Source organism: Lygodium microphyllum, chromosome 1, assembly GCF_053477565.2.
Source record: "Lygodium microphyllum isolate KBCC chromosome 1, Lygodium_microphyllum_v1.1.10, whole genome shotgun sequence".
Classification (NCBI taxonomy): Eukaryota; Viridiplantae; Streptophyta; class Polypodiopsida; order Schizaeales; family Lygodiaceae; genus Lygodium; species Lygodium microphyllum.
The window spans coordinates 22,976,466-23,002,060 of record NC_141135.1 but is presented as its reverse complement, the minus strand read 5'-3'; positions in this window follow the sequence as shown (position 1 = coordinate 23,002,060).

The following is a 25,595-nucleotide window of genomic DNA, read 5'->3' as shown; positions in this document are numbered from 1 at the left end:
GGCAGGGGAAGCTTTAGAGGAAGAGGTGGATGGCAGAACAGAGGTTCTAACAACTCTGGTATTGTGTGCCACTACTGTGGCAAAATAGGTCATATTGCAGCCCAATGTTATGCTAAGAAAGATGATATCCGCAGTGGTAAGTTGCAGCAAGGAAACTATGCATCGTCTTCACGACAGAATGAAAACAAAAATGAACGTTTGTTCATTATGCAGCATATGCTGAATGCTGTTACAGGAAAGGGAACACATGAAGATGTTTGGTATGTTGATTCAGGTGCATCCAATCATATGACCAGCCATGTAGAATGGTTTGGAGAGATGCAGGATTTGCAGAATGTAGGTTATGTGCAGACGGGTGATGACTCATGCCACCCAATTTCACACATTGGAAAAGTTCCCTTGTCCTTGCATGATGATAAGACAAAGAGTCTTTCAGATGTATTACATGTGCCATCTATTACAAAGAACTTGGTGTCAGTCGGTCAAATGGTAGAGCAAGGGCTGCAAGTCAGATTTAATGCAAAGGGCTGCTTTGTAGAAGACTTCAATGACAAGTGCAGGTTGGAAGCAAAGGGAAGTAGAGTTGGACGTATGTTTACTTTGGATGCTGGAATTCCTACTATGAGTGCTGCCATGTATGCCAAAGGAAAAGGTGAGACATTGAAATTTGGCACAAACGCATTGGACATGCAAATGTGCAGAGGCTGAAATTAATACAGTCCAAAGGGTTGGTTACAGGTTTGCCTACATTTAGAGTTGCAGAATTTCAGAAGGTATGTGAAGCATGTCAGTTTGGTAAGCAGGCAAGACAACCCTTTTCACATGATAGAGATGTAAGCAGAAATATCCTTGATGTTGTGCATACAGACATTTGGGGGCCTACACAAAATGTATCTCTTGGAGGTAGTTCATACTTTGTCACATTCATTGATGATTGTTCTAGAAAGCTGTGGGTATATTTTATGAAGGAAAAGAGTGAAGCTTTTGAGCACTTTAGAACTTTCAAGGCTGCAGTTGAAAGAGAAACATGCTTGAAAGTAAAGTGCTTGAGGTCAGATGGAGGGGGAGAGTACCTCTCAAATGAGTTCAGTGATTTTCTAAGGCCTCATGGGATAAAGAGACAGTTCACATGCAGGTATACCCCACAGCAAAATGGGGTTGCAGAAAGGAAAAACAGGCATATTGCAGAAGTTGCACGTGCCTTGATGGTTGAAAAGAATATGCCTAAGCATTTTTGATCTGAGGCTATTCATACTGCTATTTATATTATGAACAGAACTCCCACAGCTGCAGTTCATGGTATGACCCCCGAAGAATGTTTTACAGGTAAGAAGCCTGATGTTTCACACTTGAAAGTGTTTGGCTTCATTGCGTATGTTCATGTGCCAGATGAGTTGCGGAAGAAACTGGATCTAAAGGCTGAAAAGTGTGTCTTTATTGGATACTCTTTAGAGCAGAAAGGGTATCGCTGTTACAACCCTGTCACATGTAAGTTCAGAGTGAGCAAGGATGTCATCTTTGATGAAATGAGCAGTTGGTATGCATCTAGTGGTGATGCATTGGATGATGATGATGATCATGACACTCATGTGCAGGCTGAAAACCAAGAATCACGAACTCTTAGTGGACCAGAGACATCATTTGGTAGTCCTTGGTCTGGGAGACTAAGGAGTAGCTCTACATCTTCAGGTGCATCTAGTAGCACTACAGGTAAAGACAAAGGAAAGAGTAAAGTGTCAGAAGGCATTGATGCAGTTCTTGATGGAGACTCCAGTGGCTCAGAGAGCTTGGATGATGAGCTTGGCATTCCTTCAGTGAGGACTCCAGGTGTGCAGAGAGCACGCGTTAATGCAAAGACTCCATTGAGTGATCCAGTGGTACGCAGGTCTAGCAGGGTGAGATACCCTGTTAAAAGATTTGGTTTTGAAGGTTATGCAGCTCACCATTATGCTTATATGGTGAAACTAGTTGAGGATGTTGAGCCTACATGTTTTGAGGAGGCTGTTGGTTATGCTCATTGGGATGCAACAATGGATGAGGAGATGGCTGCATTAGAGGCCAATAAGACTTGGGATCTAGTATCATTGCCAAAGGGAAAGAAAGCTATTGGATGTAAGTGGGTTTATAAGATTAAGCACAATGCAGATGGTTCTATTAGCAGGTACAAAGGTAGGCTGGTTGCAAAAGGCTATGCTCAGACATGTGGCATAGATTATGATGAAACCTTCAGTCCAGTTGCTAGGATGACAACTGTCAGATGTGTGATTGCTTTGGCAGCAGCCAAAGGTTGGAGGTTGCAGCAAATGGATGTGAAGAATGCCTTCTTGCATGGTGATTTGCAGGAAGAAGTGTATATGGATCAGCTAGCAGGTTATGAAGATTTAGAGCATCCCATGTATGTGTGCAGGTTGAAGAAGGCGCTCTATGGGCTCAAGCAAGCACCTAGAGCATGGTCTGACAAGATCAGAGAGTATCTTGTTAATATTGGCTTTTATGTTTCTGATGCTGATCACTCACTTTATGTGAGAAAGGGAGATGCAGGTTTGGTCATCATAGTCATCTATCTGGATGACTTGATTATTACAGGTGATAGTGATAGTGGGATTGCTGAAGTCAAGGGTTGTTTAAAGATGAAGTTTGAGATGAAGGATTTAGGTGAACTAAGGTACTTCCTTGGCATTGAGGTGATCAGATGTGATGATGGTATATGGTTGTTCCAAAGACAGTATGGCTTGGATATGTTGTCCAAGTATGGTATGACAGCATGCAAACCACTTTCAGTTCCGTTGGAGCAGAACGTAAAGTTGAGTGCTGATGTTGGGGATGAGATAGAAGACCCTACTATGTTCAGGAGGATAGTGGGGAGTTTGATCTACATGACCATTACAAGGCCAGACTTGAGCTACGCTATTGGTCTTGTGAGTCAGTTTATGCAAGTACCTAGAAAGCCACATTTGGATGCAGTCAGACGCATATTGAGATATGTGAAGTCCACATTACATTATGGACTTTTCTATGAGGCAGATACAGAGGTACAGGTGTTTGGATACACAGATGCAGATTGGGCTGGTAGTATGTCTGATAGAAGATCTACCAGCGGATACATGTTCTCTCTTGGTAGTGCAGCAGTTGCTTGGAGCAGCAAAAAGCAATCTACAGTTGCTTTGTCAAGTACAGAGGCTGAGTATAGAGGTGCTGCTGTTGCAGCATGTGAGGTAGTATGGCTGCAAAAGTTATTGGCTGATTTGGATGTGCAGGTGGAAGGTCCAGTTGTCATTTATTGTGACAACATGAGCAGTATACAGTTGGCTAGGAACCCTGTGTTCCATGCCAGGACAAAACATATTGAGGTACACTACCACTTTGTGAGAGAGAAGGTACTAGCAGGTGAGATTGACTTGGTGTATGTCAGCACACAGGATCAGATAGCTGATATCTTCACAAAGGCATTGGGTACAGAGAAGCTTCAAAAGTTTCGAAGCTTACTTGGAGTTGCAGAGATGCAGTTGAGCTTGAGGGGGAGTGTTGAGATGGCAAGCTCAACACATGTGGACATGGATGATGGACCGCCTGGTTAGATGGGTCCACACGTCTACACTTAGCACGTCGGTGGTCATTATGACTCTCACATGGCCATTGACTCATTACTTATTATATTCAGGTTGTTACACCTATTTACAGCTGGCATAGTTATAGCGCCAGTCGACTAGTGTAGTCGGTTATGCATTGTTTGACTTAGTAGGCCACTTTCCTTTTTTGTTGTATCTTATCTATACTTTGAGTACATTGAAAAGAGTGTGGAAGAAGAAGAAGAAACCAGCAAGAAAACGTTTTGGTATCCATCTCTCTTCTTGTCTCTTGAATGAGCTTCTCCTTGTGCACTCTGTGTGTGTTCGGCACACCATCTTGAGCAACTCCCCCCACCACGCGATTCTTGACAGGTAGAGATGGACACTTGGACGACGACGCTTGTTGACCTGGCTGCCATCTCAACCATGCTAAAAGGTGATACTCAAACGACCAAGCCCTATGGATCGCTCGCTAGATATATTCCTTGCCCTGAGGATGAGAGGGATTGGATGCACGTGTTGGCAACCATTGACCTACCATTCTCGGATGAGGAAGGACCACATCAGCAGGCTACTAAAACCGCTACCATGCCAACTGAGGAGCCAGTTGTTCCGCTCTGCATGATGGCAGGAAGCTCACTCAACCCAGGCAAACCGGCCTCGTCCCGCATCCCCAACAACAACTTAGAGCTTCAGGAAATCGTAGAGTATTTGACCGATAAATTGAACGGCAATTTGGCTGCTAACTTAAAACCTCTACGTGACCTTTTAGCTAAATCAGAATGGAAATGGACCAAGGTCCATGACCTGAACTTGTTATATAATTGGGCTTTAGTTACTGATGACAAGGAGATTGAAGAGGGAAGCTTAGGGGATGATGAGCAGTTAGAAGGACAGGATCCGGATGATGAGGAGTATGAGGATTGTCACTCTACGGGAGAAGAGAGTGAAGAAGAGGTAGACACAATAGAATACGACACGGAGGGAAAAGCAATAGAGCAAATCAGGGCAGACTTAAGGCCTAGGAAAGAAGGGATCAGTCAGAATGAAAAAGGAGTCGTGCTAATGGAGTGTGACAGATCCTGGCTAGAACGAATAGGAGCCGTAGATTACGAGCAAGCCGGAGTAGCACAACCATGGGTAATCCCAGTGCTCAAGACAGATTCACCTACGGAACTACGACCCCCTGGGGACCACCTTCCTCAAGTGAGGGATGCGAGTTCAACTCAGAGTCGGAAGTTAGCACTGAGAGTGATCCCGAGATACCACAACCCTCTAAGGTTAAACGCACCAAGGGAGACTTGCCAGTCCACCTGAGGCGTAGGAGGCTAAAAGAGGAGGCCAGGAAGCAAGCAAGGGACTCAGAAGTGGAAAGGTAGAGGAAACCACAGGATCTACCCAAATGGTTTACAAAATTTAAAAAAGGTGACAGAGTGGTGGTTCTGTTAGGTACAAAAAGACAAAGTCAGACTAGTGAACCGATCGAGGGACCCGCCAAAGTCAAAGAGGTTAACTTGGCTGGGAAAGGAGAAAAGCCAAGACCTGTGTTCGTTGCAGATGACTTGGGGGAGGAGGAAGAGACCAAACTCGTTGCGCTCCTGCAAGAGTACACTAACGTATTTGCCTGGACATTGGACAAACTTAAGGGAGTCGACCCTAGGGTCATGACTCATAACATCCCAATGGTTCCAGATGCAGTTCCAACGAAACAACGACCTTACCCCATGAATCCCAAGCACGCCCATGCAGTGAAGGAGGAGATTGATAAACTCATGAGGGCAGGTTTTATATATGAGATTGAGCACACGGACTGGGTATCACCTATCGTGATTGTCATGAAGAAAAATGGAAAAATCCGAGTGTGCGTAAACTACAAAAAGATGAATGCCGCTACAAAAAGGGATAACTATCCTTTACCTTACACCGAGCACATGCTGGAGAGGGTAGCAAGGAAGGAAGCCTACAGTTTTCTGGATGGTTTCTCGGGTTACAATCAAGTGCAAGTGCACCCCGACGACAGGCACAAGACTGCCTTTGCCACGGAATGGGGCATGTTTGCCTACATTGTCATGCCTTTTGGGCTAATGAACGCACCTGCAACTTTTCGATGCCTAATGTGCACTATCTTTAAGGACATGCTTAGGCGCGAACTGGAAGTGTTTGTAGATGACCTATGTTTACACTCTAGTTGGGCCGAACACTTGGAGAAATTGAGAGCTGTCTTTGAAAGGTGTAGGCTGTACCACCTCTCGCTAAACCCCTTAAAGTGCCAGTTCTAGATAAAACACGGATGCATCTTAGGGCACGTAGTGTCAAGGAACGGCATTGCTACGGACGTTTCCAAAGTCAGAGTCATTGTTGACCTACCGCCACCCGACAACTACAAGGGAGTTCAGTGCTTCTTGGGACACACTAGATATTATCGACGATTTGTGCTAAATTATGCATTAATAGCTAGACCTTTGTACAAGCTATTGATAGTGTTTGAGTGGACGGAGGAATGCCAGTGCGCATACGAGGAGTTGAAAAAGGCTCTTACGACTGCACCAATCTTGCGAGCCCCAGACTGGAATGTAATGTTCCATGTGTATATAGACGCCTCTAAGTTCGCTATTGGAGCTGTGCTATGCCAGCCTGGTGAGCATAACTTGGATTACCCGGTGAGTTTTGCTAGCAGGTAGCTCACAGAGACCGAGATGAACTATTCCACGATGGAAAGGGAGGGGTTGGTCATGGTATTTGCGGTAAAGAAATTTAGGCATTACTTGTTGGCCACTCCCTTTGTCTTCTTTGTTGACCATCAGGCCCTATTGTATCTTATGAACAAGCCTTGCGCTATGGGGCGCATAGCTAGATGGTGACTCCTTTTACTGGAATTTGACTTCTCTGTGGTTGTATGCAAAGGAAAGCAGCACTACATGGCTGACCACATGTCCCGCATACCCACAGGAGAAGCCGCTGGACAAGGCGTGCCTGACGATTTGCCGGATGCCCATCTTTTTAACTTGTCTAGTGAACGAGAATTATTTAAAGCAGATCTGATGCCGTATTGGGCCGATGACATAGTGCAAGTGCTAGAAAATGGACTACCAGAGCGACCCATTGAGAAGGCCAGGCTGAAGAGACTTATGTTGAAAATTCAGCCATACCAACTGATAGCTGGCCAACTCTACAGGCTGGGACAAGGTTTATTGTGCAGATGTGTGTGAACACGAGATGCATGAAGCATTGAATGAAGCACATGGCAGAATCGCTGGAGGACACTTTAGTGGGGACACAACATCCCGAAAGGTGCTACAATCCCAGCTATGGTGGCCCACCCTATTCCGCGATGCAGCTAAATTTGTAAAGCACTGCGATGAGTGTCAAAGGACCAAAGTGCATGTGCAAAAGGACAAGATGGAGTTAACCCTTGTCATAGCCCGACAACCCTTCAAAAAATGGGGCATCGATTTTATTGGACTTGTCAGTCCTGCAGCACAATATTCCCAAGCTCGATACATCATAGTGGCGACCGACTATCTAATGAAATGGACAGAGGCACGAGCCACGAGGAAGAACGATGCTAGGACCACCGCAAAGTTCTTGTGGGAGCAGGTCATTTCACAGTTTGGCTGTCCAATCGAACTTGTAAGCGACCAAGGCACACACTTCATTAATGAAGTGATTGCCCACTTGCTCTCTACCTTCCTAATAATTCATCGGAAGTCCTCTCCCTATTACCCTCAGGCTAATGGCCAAGTCGAATCCACAAATAAAATCCTAGTCGATGTGCTTAAAAAATTCGTGTCTACTTCGAGAAGTGACTGGGACAATAAGCTAATGGTGGCCTTGTGGGCCTATCGCACAGCTTATAAAACGGCTGTAGGACAGACGCCCTTTAGGCTGATGTATGGAACTGAAGCCATTTTGCCCTTAGAATTCTTCATCCCTAGTTTGAGGCTAGCAGTCCAGGAGCGTTGGGAGGGAAGAGAGGCTTGGACCAACCGCTTGGTGGAACTCGAGTGCTTAAGGAGACCCGACTCCTTGCCACTCACTCTCTAATTTGTGAAAAGGCTCGACGAAAGATGTGGTTTGACAAGCATGTCAAGTAGCGAGACTTCGAACAAGGGGACCTTGTTCTGCTGTACTCGGTAAAAGGACATAAACAGAAGATGAAGTTTCGGGGGCTAGGGCCTTTCAGAGTATGCATGATCGGTAGGACCGGGAATGTCAAGTTGGAGACACTTGATGGTGAAGGAATAGGATTTTTTAACGACAGTCGCATTAAGAAGTACTATCCTCCTTCACATCCATTACATGAGCCACCAATGCTAGAACCCCCACTAAACGTCCGCATGGCTACTATAACTGACCTTACAGATTAGGACGAAGAAGCAGTGGCATCGGCGTACCTGCAGATCACAGTTGGAGTAGGAGCGGTGTATTCTTTCGAAGCCTTGATTGATGAAGGTGCCGACTACATCTTAACGCATGATCATTGGACACGCATTGGTCAACCGCAACTACAGCCCACTAACACTAAACTCACCCCGTTTGGGGGTACCGCTTACCCACTCCTAGGGAAGTGCAAGGTGGTCGTTTCCATCGAGTCTGAAAGTTTACCAGCCTTCTTCCATGTGTTACCTGACAATAAAGGAGCTGGTAATGTGTCGCTATTGGGTCGCACTTTCAAGAAGCAAACCAACTGTAATGTGGATTACAACCTAAACCGCATACATCTTGCTATCGACAATGTGCGCATAGTGACGACCTTCAGAAAGGGCTGTCTTAATTCCCCCACCTTTACAAAGCCACCGGTAGAGACCCCTACGACCACCCTTCAGACCGAGTCTGAACAGACGGAAACTACGGCCTCGTGTCGGGCTCCCGACCCCAGGCCCAAACCCACCAAGAGTGCTCACAAGGCCAAAGAGCCCAAGTATCTATGGGTGCCAAAACGGCAAAAACCACATCCAGGTAGACCACCCAAGTATGATCCTAAACGTCAAAATTATCAACCGTTCCGACCCAAGAGGCAGTCTAGGCGCTATCGCCGTAGACACACAACCATGCCGCGTTGGATTCCCAAAGATCTCTTGCGGGCACAAGGGTACTACGAGGGAAATCCCTGGATTTGGGTCCCTAAAAAGGGCCAGCTACGAAGCCCATCTACAAGCAATCTCACCCTAATGAGAGAGGCTAGCACAAGGGGCACCCAGCACATAGTCAGCAGGCCCTGGCCAGCTATGGCTAGCAAGCCTCAGCTCATCTATCGACCAAAGAAAATGCCACAGGCCTTAAACCTACCTAATCCAGAGAACTTACAAACCACTATGACTGCTCACTCAGAACCTAGCACAACCCCCGTGCCTCCGCAGCCTCCTGCAGCATCTCAAAGTGCTTCAGAGTGCAAAACCCAACCCGTGACATCGACGAGGGAGTCACAACTATCCAGTCCAGTTGCACCACCCCCGCCAGCGGGTCTTAAACCTTCATATGCAATACGACCTTTCCTCTCTTTGGCTAAGAACCTTGCCGCAACTTCTGGGGATGACTTAATAACCTACATTAAAATGTTAGACGAAACTTTCACTACATTTGCTAGAAGCTACGAGAGGCTAGACCTAGGCCTTCTTGATGAAATGCTTGCTTCGGATGTTCGTGCATTACCATATACTTGGGAGGAATACGAACTTATGACCACTAAACTTCCCAAAATTGCTGCCGAACTGATAGCAAACGATGAAATCTTGAAGGATCCAGCTGCCCTTAGAAGACTTATCACTTCGTATCGTAAGCCTCCTCGTTCTGCTCCTGAACAGGAGTTGCACGAGCTCACGCAGATGGCAAGCTCACCTTCCACATTCTTGCAGCAGTGGTTTACGCTAAGGATCCAATGGGAGAAAAAAGGTTGTCGAATAATGACCAATGCTGAGCAACGCAGGGCAGTTAAAACTATCGAATATGACCCCATTTATGTGGCACCTATCTCGTTTAGGGTCTTGGCCATCACCCGTAATCAGCATTTGGACGATCATGTGCTCGCCAAAACCCTACATTGACCAATTCCTCACCGAAGAGGAATTACATGTTGCCAGTTGCCTCAATACTGGAGATCTCTTCCATGACGTTTTGATCTACATTTCCCAAGTCTCCATCCAACCATCTACTCTGGATTGTCATGCCCAACTCGAATACAATCCAAGCTTCTATGATTGGCTATTGGCTAGGTAAGTCAACCCACGCGAAACAGCACTTACCTCGTCCTTCCTGTGCTAATCCTAGGAAGGATTCTTTGAAAGATCCCCGATGGAGGGGGGAGCAATGTGAGCAAGAGCAGAGCAAAAATGAAAAGTTATGCTATCTAGCTAGCAGATTGTTATAATTAAGTAAGTTTCTATGGAAGAATACTGCAGAGTAAAACAATAGCAACGGTCAAGCCTCTAAGCAAGTGTACCCATTTTGGGCACATATATTTTTCTCTCAAATTGAGTTCTGATTAGAAATAAGCCGATTGTTAGGCATTAATGTTAGCATGGTGTGTTGACAGGTCACCACCATGGCAGGACAGGACAAAGGGGGCAAACTCCCATTCTCTGAAGAGGAAATGACCAAATTCGACATTAGCATCGAGACGCGAGGATTCAGTCAATTCACTTTCAAGCACACACTGAATCTGGATGATGCCATCCTGAAGGAACCCGCGATCAAAGACTTGGTGGACAGATGCCACCTCCACAAGTACGTGGAAAAGGTGGGGCAGGCTATGGATTACAGCATGTGTGCGGATTTTCTGAGGAACTTCGACAAAAGCAGGAACTGTGGCACCGTCACAGTAAGGACAGGGGAGCAGGAAAGAAGAATCGAAGTGCCCCTCAATGCAACAATCATAGAAAAGGCCCTGGGGCTTGTGCCCAAGAAAGAGAGATGGCCGAGACGAGATGTTTACACCATGCTGGGGGTCAAGAAAGAAGTGGTGCATACCGTGGATGGAATCAGCTTGTCTGACATCCCGGACCCAGTGGTGAAATTACAAGCAAAGATGATCCATACCCTCTTCTCAAGCCAACGGTACAATGCGCTGATGAACAGGATCGGGGTCCCACTGTTGGAAAGCATAGCAGCAGGAGTTCCTGAAGAGATAGACTGGAATGGATTCGTACAGAAGACCGTTCAAAGTTCAGCTGCCCTCCTCACTCCGGCGGAAGCACCAGTAGGAGGAGAATCCCCTGCCTCCACCGCGCGCTCCGCAAGGAAGAAACCTGCGTCAAAGGCAGCTACAATCAGATACGGGGGTATCCTGACAGCCATCATAGACGAAGCAATAAAGGATGAGGGCGTCATGGATGAGGAAGCTGCGCATCAAAGCCCACCTCACCACGATGGAGGGGAATCCAGCGAAAGAACAATAAGTGACAAGGGAGAGCAGGAGCTGCCACCTCCACGAGCGAGCAAACCCAAAGAACAAAGCAAAAGTGATAGGAGACAGAAGGAGAAGAAAGAGAAATTAAGTAAGGAAGAACGGGCTGACATCAAAAGGGCTCAAAAAGAGTCTCGAAGGGCTGAGGAAGAAAGGAGGAGGAAAGAGAAGAAGGAGCTTGTCAGGATAAGAGAGGAGTCGAAGACGGTAGAAGAGGACAGGAAAAGAAGGGCGGAGGAAGAAGCTGAGGAGCAGCGACTAAAGGAACTGGCCGAACTGGTGAAAGCTACACGAAGATCGGTGGAAGAGGCCCATGGAGGCGGAGAACTCAAACCCCCAAGCCCTGGCCATAAAGCCAAAGCCAGCGCAAGTGTGGAAGCAGCTTTGGTGGTCGTAGGCAATGGCAAGTCCCTCCTATATCCACTCCCTCCCTCCTTTGTGCCGACAACGGCTGAAACTACGACTGCAACTACTACACAACCCGCGCCTCCCCTCAACACAGCACAGCTCATGACCATGGTGCAGATGCTCATGAGCAAGGTGGCCAAAATCGTCCCTGAAACTAGATTGAAAAGGCCCACCGCCGCCACAGATGCAGAGTCACAGCAAGACCCCAAATGACAAAGGCTGGAGGCATCGACCACCACGCCCAATACTCCCATGCTTGCCGATACAGACTATGACGCATATGTGGCCGAGTTACTGACACAACTGGACAAGGAAAAAGAAGAGAAGAAGGTGGCCCTACTGGAACTAGAGAAAGAAAAGGAGATGTCAGCGACCCTGAGGCTAGAGGTCTCAAGGCAGGAAGCTGACAGATGGAGAGAAATAAAGGCCCTACAAGACCAGCTAGCAGAAAAAATGAAGGAAGCCCAAAACAATGAAAGCCGCTTTAGGCAAAGGTTGGAGGACGAGGAGCAGAGCCTGGTGGCGGAACAAAGGAACCTAAAACTACTGATGCAGCAATACAGTGATCTACAGCAAAGGGTTGTCCAAGTGGAAATGCTCTAGCGGGAGGTTCAAGAAGGCAAAGCCACTGTTCCACAAGAACATGCCACGGGGCCCCAGTCATGGCAGGAGCTAGAAGAACAGAATAGGCTAATAAGGGAAATCGAATTCCTGAAAAATGAAGGGCCAGAAGTCTCAGCAGCTGAAGCAAAACAACTACAGGATGAAGTGCAAAGATTGCAAGATGCGCTGGAGATCTCCCAAGAAGATGTAGAGGCCCTCATGGCCATGACCTTTAATCAAAAAAGGCTATTCCTTGCTGAAATCCAAAGCCAAGAGCAGTTGGTCCAGGAGAAATCAGAAATTCTGGCCGAGGCGCACCACAGGCTCAGCATTGTCGATCAAGCAAGAGGGATCACTGAAGAACAACTCGCTCAGAAATTAAGAGAAAGAAACCAGTTATGGTTTTTATCAAATGAGCAGCAACAGGTAGTAACCACCCTGGCAAGCCAGCTGAAGGAACAAGGCAAAGGATGGAGGAGAGAGCCATGGAGTGGGAAAGGAAAAACTGTGACAGGGTAAGGGACTTAACTGAATGCCTGGCTGTGGCAGAATGCGAAAGAATGCTTGCCGAAGCTAGGGTTGAGGCTGTAGAGATAACCACTAAGACCCAGCAACAGGCCTTCCTCAACACGGTGCTCCATGTGACGCAAGCTAAGGATGATGGTACAGTGGAATAGGTAAAAAGAAAGTTGGAGCTAACCACCCGGGCTCTAAGATACGGTCTTCAAGAGCGGGAGCTTCCAACAAGTACATGAATGACTAAAGAGCAAAATTCTACTACCTGCGCTGTACGGGCCTTTCCACTGCTGAGCTCAAGGAGTTAGGTTTTTAGGAGCAGGAGTAGCCACCGCCACCACCACCAGCCATTCCTCCTGTGGTTGAGAGAAATGTCGAAGAGGGCCTGGACTTTGAGCAAGATGATGACGAAGAGCCACAAAGGATGCCGAGTCCGCCTCAACCCGAGATCCCACAGGAGGAACCTGCCGATGCCGAGCTACCTGAACACATAGTTGCAACAAGGAGAAGGAGACAAGAGTTAGCTGAGGAGGCCCAACGCCAAGCATGCACACTTCCACGACGACTCCCTGAGGAGCCCATGCCACTGAGGAATGATACACATCCTGTAGATTGTCCCCAGGAGTTGGTCATCTGGCGCCAGCGAGAGCTACATAAGAGGCCGTTTGAGCTTTCATTCGCTTTTCCATGCTCCCTGGACCGGGCCCTGCCTTTAGGAGTTGTAGCCAAGATCAAAGATCTGGCTAATGAACTCGCAAACAGATGGATGGAAGAAAGAAGCATGATAATGACTAGGTGGAGACAAGAGCCACGAGAGTACTGGGAAGACAAGGTCAATCTGGTTCCCAAATCCGTCCAAGGATACGAGGCACAGTCGAAATGGCAAAGGAGGATTTGGAACACCAATTTTGATGCCTGGACCGCATTTTGTAGCTCCCTCCCCGAACGATCCCATCTACATGCCCTACCCCCGTAGGCATGGAGTGGACTATGACAGAGATTTACATGGGGATTATGACTTCCCGAAAATCTATAATGTAAATGCTAGAAGCCCGGACGAGTGCTTAGTATTTAGGGTAGAAGATATACTTCCCTCCATAAATCGTTTTCTTGTAGACTTCTCTTCCTGCCTCGATCCAGTATTCTTAACCACTTGTAATTACCTCCGACTTCTCAAATTCCTGCTACTCCAGAAACCTGCAGCAGAGGAAGCCCATCTCCCCCCACTCTTTTTTGATATTAACCTAGGAATAGATAGTAGAGCCATGACGCGGTTGATGATGCACGCTACTCTCCTCCTTGCCTTCTGCTTAGAGCTATTAGAAAATATGAGTGACACCCGTTTTGTAAGGTGTAATCACCCCTTCTTGTCCACCACTCCTCTGAGAGCTAAAGCCGGTATTAAAGAATACCTACAAAGTCACGCATTTTTATCACAATACCTGCGACCGCCCTGTGACTAAATAGGTGCCACATACCTTGCCCAATGTACTCTCTCCCATTCGAAAAAAAAAGAGAAAAAAAAAGTGCTTGCAGTCTTCCTTCACTATTATGGTGCACCACCCTCACTACATCTAGAGTCCTCTCTAGCCCCTCCCCCACTTCACACTTAGGGCACATCAAGGGCAAGACTTTCAGACCTGTCACCCTAAGTTTTGCACTGCACCCCCAACGCTGCACGAACTGGGTCCTCAAGTGTGGGACATTACCAAGGGCTTGCCCAAGGTTAGACCCATCTCCCAGTTCCACTGGCACGGGCACTATGCACTACACAGTGAGATAGACACACCCCCTAGGAAGTGCACCACTTTTCTTGCAGGTTATGTTCGTGTTTCAAAAATGGGCTGCTTGGTTGCAGGAGATCATCTACTACATCCTCCAATGACAAGGAAATTTTCCAGGAGCCGAACATGACCCCATTACTGCAACTTCGGGAGCTTTACTGCGAAGGTTTAAATGGCTCAACAGATTTCATGTTGCCAATCATCCGCCTACTGATGGGCTGCCATGACTGAACCAAATCAAGTAGAAGGAAAACCCAGTGATGGAGCTGCCATTGGCATAGATCTTGGAACCTCACCGTCCGATGATCCATGCCCACCGCCTTAAGATCTACGGATCGCTTATTGATACCACAAGCTTGAAGACTTTCAACTCAAAATTGAAGATCCTCTACTCCCAGACAAGGGTTTTCAGCCCAGCCCACGGCTTTTCATGGCAAACAGCGTTTGGGGGGTGTCTCCAGAATAAATCCCTCCAATACCATCCTCCTAAGGGATTGCTTATTGCTTCAAGCGTTTCGGATACTCAAAAGACAACCGGCTCCATAGAGGCGCCAGAACAGTGTGAAGGATGCCGAGAATCTTCGTGAAGCCTAAAGCACGTCGGAATCTCTCCTGGTCATCGTCATCAAACTCCATCACCTCTCATTCACAAGCATCAGTGTCATCTACCCACCAGTTCCACCTAGCAATAGCATCATCTATCCCACTACTTCCCACCACAGTGCCATGGGATTGGCACTTGGCTAGGAGGGGGGTAATGTTTACTGCAGCATAGAGGAGCGGGAAATGGAAAAAGAGAAAAGAAGGAAAAGGCACCTTAAATGGCAACTAGACCCAGAAAAAGATTAAATGCACGGGAACGATCCTCAAAAAGTCTTGGAGTCGCCCAAGGAGAGTAAAAGAATAAAAAGCACACCATTAAGTGCGAAAACACTTCCAAAACCTTGTAAAAGAGCGCCAGGCTCACTCCTGTGAAAATTGTATGCATTAGTTGGGGATATGATAGACTAGAATGGTGGGAAATGAGGAAATGGGCCTAGGCTAATGGCTGGCCATGTAAAAAAGGGGGATGACCGCCCATGGAAATTAGGGCATGTATATAAAGTTGAAAAGTGAATGGGAAGCTCATTCTTGTGCGTGGCAAAAGCTTCTTCTTCTTCTTCTCTTGTCTCTTGCCTTCTTGCTTGTGCTTGAGAGAGGGATTGAGAGAGTGTGAGGGAGTGATTGTGTGAGAGCGAGGGATCTTGGAGAAGAAGCTCTCCATCTTCTCTCTTCATCTTCTCCTTCTTTCTTCTCTTCTCTTGTCTCGCACGTGGCTATGGAGGATGAAGCCCATGGGAGAGGGATTGAGGTTTCTTGAGCTTGCCTGAAGGATCGTGGAGCTACCAGTGTGCAAGAAAGAGGAGGGTACTTGATTGAGCATCAAGGTAAGCTCACTACACCCATAAGGTATGCATTGCGCATCGGCTATGTGAGAGGTAGCCATGGCCGCTCGGTTCTTATTGCTCAAGTGTTTCGAATACTCAAAAGATGACTGGCTCCATAGGGGCACCAGAACAGTGTGAAGGATGCCGAGAATCTTCGTGAAGCCTAAAGCACGTCGGAATCTCTCCTGGTCACCGTCATCAAACTCCATCACCTCTCATTCACAAGTATCAGTGTCATCTACCCACCAGTTCCACCTAGCAATAGCATCATCTATCCCACTACTTCCCACCACAGTGCCATGGGATTGGCACTTGGCTAGGAGGGGGGTAATGTTTACCGCAGCACAGAGGAGCGGGAAATGGAAAAAGAGAAAAGAAGGAAAAGATGCCTTAAATGGAAACTAGACCCGAAAAAAGATTAAATGCACGGGCACGATCCTCAAGAAGTCTTGGAGTCACCCAAGGAGAGTAAAAGAATAAAAAGCGCACCATTAAGTGCAAAAACACTTCCAAAACCTTGTAAAAGAGCGCCAAGCTCACTCCTGTGCAAATTGTATGCATTAGTTGGGGATAGGATAGACTAGAACGGTGGAAAATGAGGAAATGGGCCTAGGCTAATGGCTGGCCATGTAAAAAAGGGGGATGACCACCCATGGAAATTAGGGCATGTATATAAAGTTGAAAAGTGAATGGGAAGCTCATTCTTGTGCGTGGCAAAAGCTTCTTCTTCTTCTTCTTCTCTTGTCTCTTGCCTTCTTGCTTGTGCTTGAGAGAGGGATTGAGAGAGTGTGAGGGAGTGAGGGAGTGATTGTGTGAGAGCGAGGGATCTTGGAGAAGAAGCTCTCCATCTTCTCTCTTCATCTTCTCCTCCTTTCTTCTCTTCTCTTGTCTCGCGCGTAGCTATGGAGGATGAAGCCCATGGGAGAGGGATTGAGGTTGCTTGAGCTTGCCTCAAGGATCGTGGAGCTACCGGTGTGCAAGAAAGTGGAGGGTACTCGATCGAGCATCAAGGTAAGCTCACTACACGTGTAAGGTAGGCATTGCGCATCGGCTATGTGAGAGGTAGCCATGGCCGCTCGGTTCGAAACACTTGAGCAATAAGTGGTCCGTAGGTCTCGAGGTAGAGCTTGAAGCTCCCCTCCAATGGTGTTGGTGCTACTATTGTTTTTGTTGTTAGTGTTTGGCAATTTAACTTAGTAGTTTACTCATAGATGGCTAAGTCGACCACAATGGTAACATGTCACCTTAAAATTTTTATGTTGAACATTGATGTTTGTAGTTTGCAACTTTGCCTTAGTTACTCTAGATTTTTGGTTAGATCCATTTTTAGATATGAAATTTGTAGGATGGGAATAGTAAGTGAAAGGCTTCTTTGGATTCTAGTTATTGTTGTCAAAGCAGGGTTGAGAAGATTGTTGAGAGGTACGACTATATGCAATAGCTTGATATTCTTTTTTAGCATTGTGTGTGTATGTGTGTGTGTGTGTGTGTGAGTGATATATCAACTTGTAAAGAAGGAGGATTAAGAAAATGAATCTTAGCTCGTATACTTGATTGGAGTCCATCTTCGTACTTTTGTTGGAGTGTGCCTTCTAGTATCTCCTCCAGCATATTATGCAAAAACAAAGGTTATTCCCAAAATCTCTTAGTGTAACTAACAACATTGTTACCCACTTGCCATGAAATATTGGCCCAATTCCTTCAAGCATTGAGATGAAATTGAGGAGGTAAGAAGGAAACTTTGAAATTCTTTTAGAATGCATTCGGGTGATTGATAATCTATGGCACACAAGCTTGTTCTTCTTGAAAAAGGATTGTTGATTAAAATATCATTGAATTGGCTTAATCATGACAATATGACCTTTCCTCTTTCTTTCCATCATATTTTGTAAACAGGATAGACTTGTGGTGGTTGATGCGTTTCTCTTTTTGTGTTTGTTGTGCATAAAAAATGCCATATGAAATACGCGCAATGTGATAATCTCACCTTGAATAGGCAAGCATTGTTGTGCTTTCCCCTTTGGGAGGGCATGAGCAACCTTAGCTAAATTATGGTGTAGACGATTGATTTGTTGCTAAGGGGTAATCTTTGAAAGAGGAGATATCACATTAAATTATGGAGCACTAGAAGGCTTAGTCATTGCATATAAATCAAATTTTAACCCTCAATGATGAAGATAGAGAAACCCTTGATGAGGAATGGATGCATTGATCTTGATATTGACTTGATAGCGATGCATTGGCCAATCACTGTGCTTTGATACCAATGTTGCTTATATTAATGGTAGCTCAAACCAAAATTTAAAAAACTTGAGAAAACCGACTAATTGCAAAGAGAGAAGAGTTGAAACACAATATGCATGAGAGACCAATTGGTTACAATCTTCCCCCATGCATGGGTGAGTACATCCCCCATGCACGAGTGAGTACATCCCCCATGCATGTATTTATTTTAATTTTATTATCTTAGTGCTCAAAATACAAAAGGCATCTCAAACTAGGCCCATACATTTCTCTTTCTCCCTCGGTTCATCTTTCTTAATTCTTTTTTCAAAAGCAAGATAACTTTCCTATATTAAGTATCTGAAAATGATAATCCTAATTTATTCCAAGATATACATCAAAATAATAGTAAAATAAGGTTTCCAAGGTTTTATAATTTAGCTTGCAAATAGTCTACTAGTGCTTGTGTGTTTATTATCATCATGCCACAAAATCTTGATCCAAAATATAATAGTTTTGTACTACTCGAGTACCCAATAATTAAATATCCTTTGTGCACCATAAGTGCTCTTTGAAAATAATATATTATCCCAATAATCTACCATATCAAGCACAAATCACATTAGTACTTGCCATTTATCTACCAAGCATGAGCAATTGGTGTCATATGCAGGTCTATGCACAACAAGTTACAATCATGCGATAATTAAATAATGTTGAAAATCCACAAAAATTAAGTCATAAAATAAATCATCAAATTATTTTTTGGTACTTTTGTCATTTCTATAACAAAATCTTTGGTGATTGCTGTTTGAAGCCTAATAATAGATCCTATATGCTGGATTGAGCTTAGAGCTACTCCACATTGATATACAACATCATGGCTTGTCACTTTTTTCTTATCTTGTTCATTTTCCTACGTAAATCATCAATGCATATGGCTTCATCCAAGACACTATTGATGTTGGATCTATCCGATTTTGAATTGTTGGCCATTGTCTCATAAATTTGTTCATCATGGATGCTCTTGATGAAGGCCTTCCTAATGGCTTTGGGGTTGGGTCTTTTAGTAGCAAGGTTTCTCTTGTATTGACTCTAAATCTTTGAGACATAGTCTCTCATATTTTCTCCCTCATGTCACTTCTGATTCATAAGCCACACAATAAGGTTATCTTCATATCTAGATTTGTCAAATTGCATTATAAAGATGTATTTTAATGTAGAAAATTGTGACTTCTCATTTGCATCTAACCCTTGTGTACACCATGTACACCTCTTCTTACCAATGATACCTATCTTGAAAGCTTGTGCCTTCTTTCAGTTAGTGGTGACATTGCTAGCCTCACACACATGCTTAAATTTCTCTACAAAGTTATAGGGGTCATCCTCCACTCTACACTTGTCTAGCTGTTTGGTTATCAATGGAATTTTGGTTGCTTCTTGGTTTAGAGCATGTTGCCCATTCTTATAAGTAGTGTATGGGCTACATGAGTTCCAATTTGCAAGATTTTAGAGTTGTTAAGAAAGTTCTTTTAAAGAATGTCGGTGATCGAGTTGTTTCAATGATCTCACAAGTTGTGTGTTAAGTACTAGACTTGTTATGTTGTTAACTTCTTGATGCATGTTCTCTCGCTCCCGCAAAGTAGATATAGTTAGATCCATAATTTTGTTGAGTGTGTCCTTGCTTTATATGGGTACAAAATGAATGGTACCTTCTTTGTTATCTTCACTTATATATAAATATACAATGTGCACATATACAAGGGGTGACCACCTGACTATTGGCCATTGGCCTTCACACCAAAAATCTCCCAATTAAATGTCAATGTGCCTTTATGGGAGTATAAGTGGAAAGTGATGACACTATCTAATGTCCATCATTGTTTTGTAGAGAGAAAAGTGCTTAGAACATAAATTTTTCATGTGCAAGGTTATTATCTATATGGATCTTGATAAGCTCAATGCTCTTGTCCTCAAGAACCTCCCTAATGAAGTGATACTTCATCTCAATGTGCTTTGTCTTTGCATGAAAGATAGGGTTCCATCAAATAAACTCCGAAGTAGCATTCTTTTCCAAAGAATCCATCTCTGACTTTATATAAGTCTTCTTGCACTTATGGCTACGGCCTCTAGTCATGGCATTTGCATAACAAGAAGACTAACCACAATCTGTGAATGTGACATAGTCTAGAGACAGAGTATATCTATTTGGTGGTATAGAAGCCCCAATAGATTTATGTAAAATTGTCTTAAGTAGAGCTTTTCGTTATCCCATCTATCTATCTTGTAAAACATGAGGCTTTCCATGATCTCATGACACTCCCACCTCAACATTTGTTAGTTGTCCAAGCCTTACATCATGGGAAATAAGTTGTACAATTTGCTCATGTGTTGGCTACCCATCCTCCTAAACTATCACTATATGATCTCAACCATTTTGATAGGTTGCTTAAGCATCTTATCCTCATTAAAGATGACATCATGGCTGCATACCACCTTCCTTGATCTAGGATCCCATAAGTGATAGCCCATTTCACTTGACTCTCCATAGTTAAGAAAAACACATGTCTTAGACTTAGGATCAAGCTTACTTTGCTTGTTCCTAGGTATATCCATAAATTCCTTACAATAAAAAACACGCAGACTAGGTCTCTTGCTAGACCACAACTCCTCTGGTATCTTACCATTCAATGGCTTGCTAGGAGACCTATTGATCAAATGCACTATATCTTATAGCTTTAATCCAAAATCCATTAATGAGATAAACATAAGAGAGCATACTAGTGACCATTTCTTAAATGGTCCTATTCATCTTCTTAGCTACACAATTTTGAGCAAGATTCTCAAGAGTTGTCAACTCTCTTTTGATACCATGGTTTACACAAAACCTTGTAAAGGCATGCAATATATAATGTCCACCATTATTAGTCCTTAAGTACTTAAGCATCTCAACTCTCTTTTGATACCACGGTTTACAAAAAATCTTGTAAAGGCATGCAAGATATAATCTCCACCTTAAGTACTTAAACATCTCGCATGTCTAATTCTCTGTAAATGCTAAGAACTTTTGAAATGTATCCAATACATCACTCTTCTTGTAAAGAGAATGAGCTCAAATCTTCCTTGTGGCATCATCTATAAAGGTGACAAAGTACAAAGCTTCATCCAATGAAACCATGAGTATTGACCCATACAAATCACTATGAACCAAATTAAGACATTTTGATCTTCTACTTCCACTATCTCTCATATGTGGTAGTTTAGTTTGTTTTCCAAAGAGACAATGCTAAAAAAAGCTAATATAAAAAACATTTAGACAATAAAGATAGTATAAATAGCACAAAGCTTTCATTCCAATGTGGCTAACATATGCCCTAAATGGTGATGCCATAAAGAGATAGATGGTTGTTTAGTGATAGCTACAACATGGTCTTTAATATTAGAAACATATAATGGATACAACATACTAGATTTTGGTCCTTTGGCCACAACAAGTGACCCCTTCCACACATGATCACCAAAGATCACTCTATAACCACAATAATGAAGTTGTCCTATACCAATTAAACTCTTTGTCAAGTCTAGAATATGCCATACATTGTGTACTAGATGGCAAGATGAAAGAAGAACCATTTGGCAATGACAAGTGCATATCCCTGTATAGATGTTTCCAAGACATCCAACATCATAAGTAAAGAACAACCCCTATGTCGAGTAACATGAAATAATGCTCCAAAATCTATAATCCAAATTTGAGACATGCCATTATCTATAAGAATTAAGAATGTGTCGCCAAAAGAGGATACAAATAAGACATCACCATCATCACTGCCATATGCATTAACCTCCTCAATCTTTACCTTGCTTTTCTCTTTGCCATCATCCTCATTTCCCTTTTTCCTTTTTTCTTGTTCTTTCACTTGTAGCAATCTTTTTCAATATATGTTCCTTCTTAATATAGAAGTAGCATTCTATATCCTTTTTGCTATGTGAACTGCATATTGATTTATATCTCTCTCATGAGAGTTCCCCCTAGTATCTAAACTTCTTTTTACCATAAGTGCCTTGGAGCTCTTTGACCCTACATAATTCTTTCTATTAATATCCTCAATGTGAGCAAACTACTCTCCACATTAGCATTTATAAGACCACCTATGGGTAATTGCAGTCTCTTAAAAGTATTCTAACCCTCAAGCAATGTAACTAATATGAACATGGCCTTTACTAAATTGTGAAAGACAATATTTTGATATGCCAATTGGCTAAAAATGGTATTGAATTCAATGAGGTGATTACACATTGAAGTCCCCTCCTCCATGTAGGCATCAATGAGTTTTTTAGCTAATAGACCTACAAGGTTGCAATTTCTTTTTCATATAGGTCATCAAGCTTTTTTCATAGACCATATGCACTTGCCATGTCTTTTACATTAAAGTACATGGACTTTGGGAGTATCAACGTAGTAATAGAGCATGCAAGTTCATCCAATTCCTCCCATACATTTGTAGCCATATCCTTAGCCTTAATCCCACTACATTTGATCTATTTTACCTAGTTCTTTTGGACAAATAGATTATACATGTGTTGATTCCAATATGAAAAGTTCATAACATCAAGATTTTCAATATTGAACAATACATTCTCTAAACTTGATGAAGAATCCATAATGACAAAAGTATGTGTGATATGGAAAACAACAAGGAATACCCAACTGCAATCTCAAAATAGACCAACATATTGCAAATATAGTGCCCCACAAAGCCAAGAAATGGCTATCTAAACATCAAACCACAAAAAAATTGATGCAAAAAATGACATTTTAGCACTCCTAAAGGCGTATGAATTTTTTGCATGCTTCTCTAAATATTCAAGCTATCTTTTGAGTATAAAATAGCAACTTGAGACTAAGTACATGCAAAAATTCCTTCACAAATTTATTTGAACTATATAATCTCTACAAAATGAGCATAAAAGAATATGCTAAATCCTTCAAGAAAATAATATAGAGAAGTACGTGTACACTCCCAACCCATGAGTAGTCTAGGAGCCTTTGAGGTACTAGTTACTATCCAAAAGTGATATCCAAACTATAATTGTTCTATTCTATGTAAACTAGAGAATTGAAAACTATACATGATCAACTCTATGATTTCTCAAATCTATAGTTCTCGCTATCCTCTTTGTTTTGAGATATAGAATACCTCAACCCGATATCATATGCAAATGTTATGGCCAAAATTATCAAGCCACCATAACTATCCATGACCTTTATAGCATGCTATATATCCACTCAAAATGGATAAAATAGCTCCAATTTGAATTCTTAAAAAGTATTTTTACTTTTTCCTATGCTATCATATATTTGAGAGGAAGAAAATGGGAGAGAATATTGATTTCTCTTATGCTGAAGGGCTTTAATGTTCCTCAATCTCTTTGAGCATCCAAAGCCTCTTTTCAAGCATCCACAGCTAAGTTATTTTGCATCATTTCTAACCACTAATGGCTATCTAAATCAATGCCAAAATGGGCTATGGTAACCCCAAATTGAGCTTCAATGGCTTAAGCACTTTCTAGACTCATATCTAGATCCCATTTATGAGAATACTACCTCTATCAATGTGCAGACAATAAGCATCAATGTGGAAGAATAAGCTCACATCCTTGACCTTTGTGACGAAGATTCACTCCTCGCACTCCTCCCTCCAAGAATGATCTCCCACATACACCAAATGCCATTGTAATTCCAATTGAGAAGAAAAGCAATGGTGGAATGCGAGGTAGAAGCTATGGAGTGTAAGAGGGTTGAGAGAGAGAATAACACAAAAAAGTTATGTGGATAAAAAATAAATGATATCCTTATTCTTTGTTATCTTCACTTATGTATGACTATACAATGTGTATATATACAAGGGGTGCCTATCCCCATCTATTGGGCCATAGGCAATTACCCCAACAACTACATCGTCCCATGAGGAGTATATTTCACCCTAAGCACCCCACTCCTATGCCACAGGCACTCAATCTAGTAAGCATATCAATCATTGATAACCTTCAAGTAATCATCATAGTCAATTTCTATAGCACACTAATACCTTAGGATACTTCAATCTAGGTAATCCACCCATGAATAGCCTTAATCAGGGTCTGTAAAACTCTAGGTGCACTTTTAGTCACCCTGACTAACATGTCCTAACCTCCTAGATTAAAGCCCCAAGCATCTGCATTTCCCTAATTCCTTAGGTGTATTCGACTATAGGTAGGGCAAGTTCTAGTTAGAGTTAGTGACCCTTAGGTTAATCAATTCCTAACCCTAGCATGCATCATACATGTGGAGTTAATTAGCTACATATATTAAAATAGCATGCAATATAACATATCTATTTTATATATTAAAAAAAGGTTTTTTGGGGGTGAGGGGGGCATGTAGCGCATGTGGAGCACTCTTGCAAAACCTTTTAGTAGCTATATGTGGCCCACGACACGTCGTCCATGCCTATCCCTCATCTGCATGCATATTGTCCCCATAGCTGCTTATTGTTTATGCACCTGCTTGCCTAGTCTTAGTGCAAAGCACAGGGTAGACACAAGTCACAAAGCACCTCATAGAAAGTATAGATAAGATACAACAAAAAGGAAAGTGGCCTACTAAGTCAAGTAGTGTATAAATAACTATATCAATCGACTAGCACTATAACTATGCAAGCTGTAGGTAGGTATAACTAACCAAATATAATAATAAATAAATCAATGGGAATATGAGGATCATAATGGCCATTGACATGTTAGGTATAGATATGCGGACCCATCTAACTAGGAAGTCTATCATCAATGTTCGAATATGTTGAGCTTGCCATCTCAACACTCCCCCTCAAGCTCAACTCCATCTTTGGAACTCCAAATAAGCTTTGAAATCCCTTAGAATGAGTTCTATGTAGGTTTGAGTGCTATTATTTTGGGTTTGGGTCACTCACTATCCCAATAGGACAACATTAAGTAATGAGATCACGTGCTTCTAAAAGAACTAACATGTTGTCCTAGCATCACTCTTTTGAGTGGATCTTCCTTTAGAGTCCTTTCTGTTAGCTAGTTTGTAGCCACAATCATTTACTTTTCTTGTGAGTGTTGGGTTGTTGGATAGATAGATCCAATGAAATCAATGCCCCAATTCTCAAAGGATTGACAGTGTATGACTAGTATGTCAGTTCCATTTCATCCCTTCTAATTGGCACTTTTGTACACTAATACTTGTCACAATGCTTGAAAAGTATAAACACTAATAAATAAATCCCATAAGCACATAGATGAAATAACACCATATTGGGGAATATGGGAATTTCCCATAAGTTTGGGACATGTGGTCAAATCATTGAATTTTCCATAACTTGAACACTATAACTCCAAATCAAGCACTCTATAGCACAATAGACTCCATTTTTCAAGCACTTTCCAATGATAGGTCACATCATGTGGTTTTGAGAAACTTAAAGGCATGTAATCTGGGTACCATCTTTTTAGTATTCAAAAATTGGGAATTGGGAGATTCCCAAACTCACTAATATTGTGTTAAATCCACTAATGACTCATAATCATCATGTAAGTTTTCAATCTATAGACACGGAACTGTGTGACAATGTCACAATCTTTATTATTCAACTCTACCCTT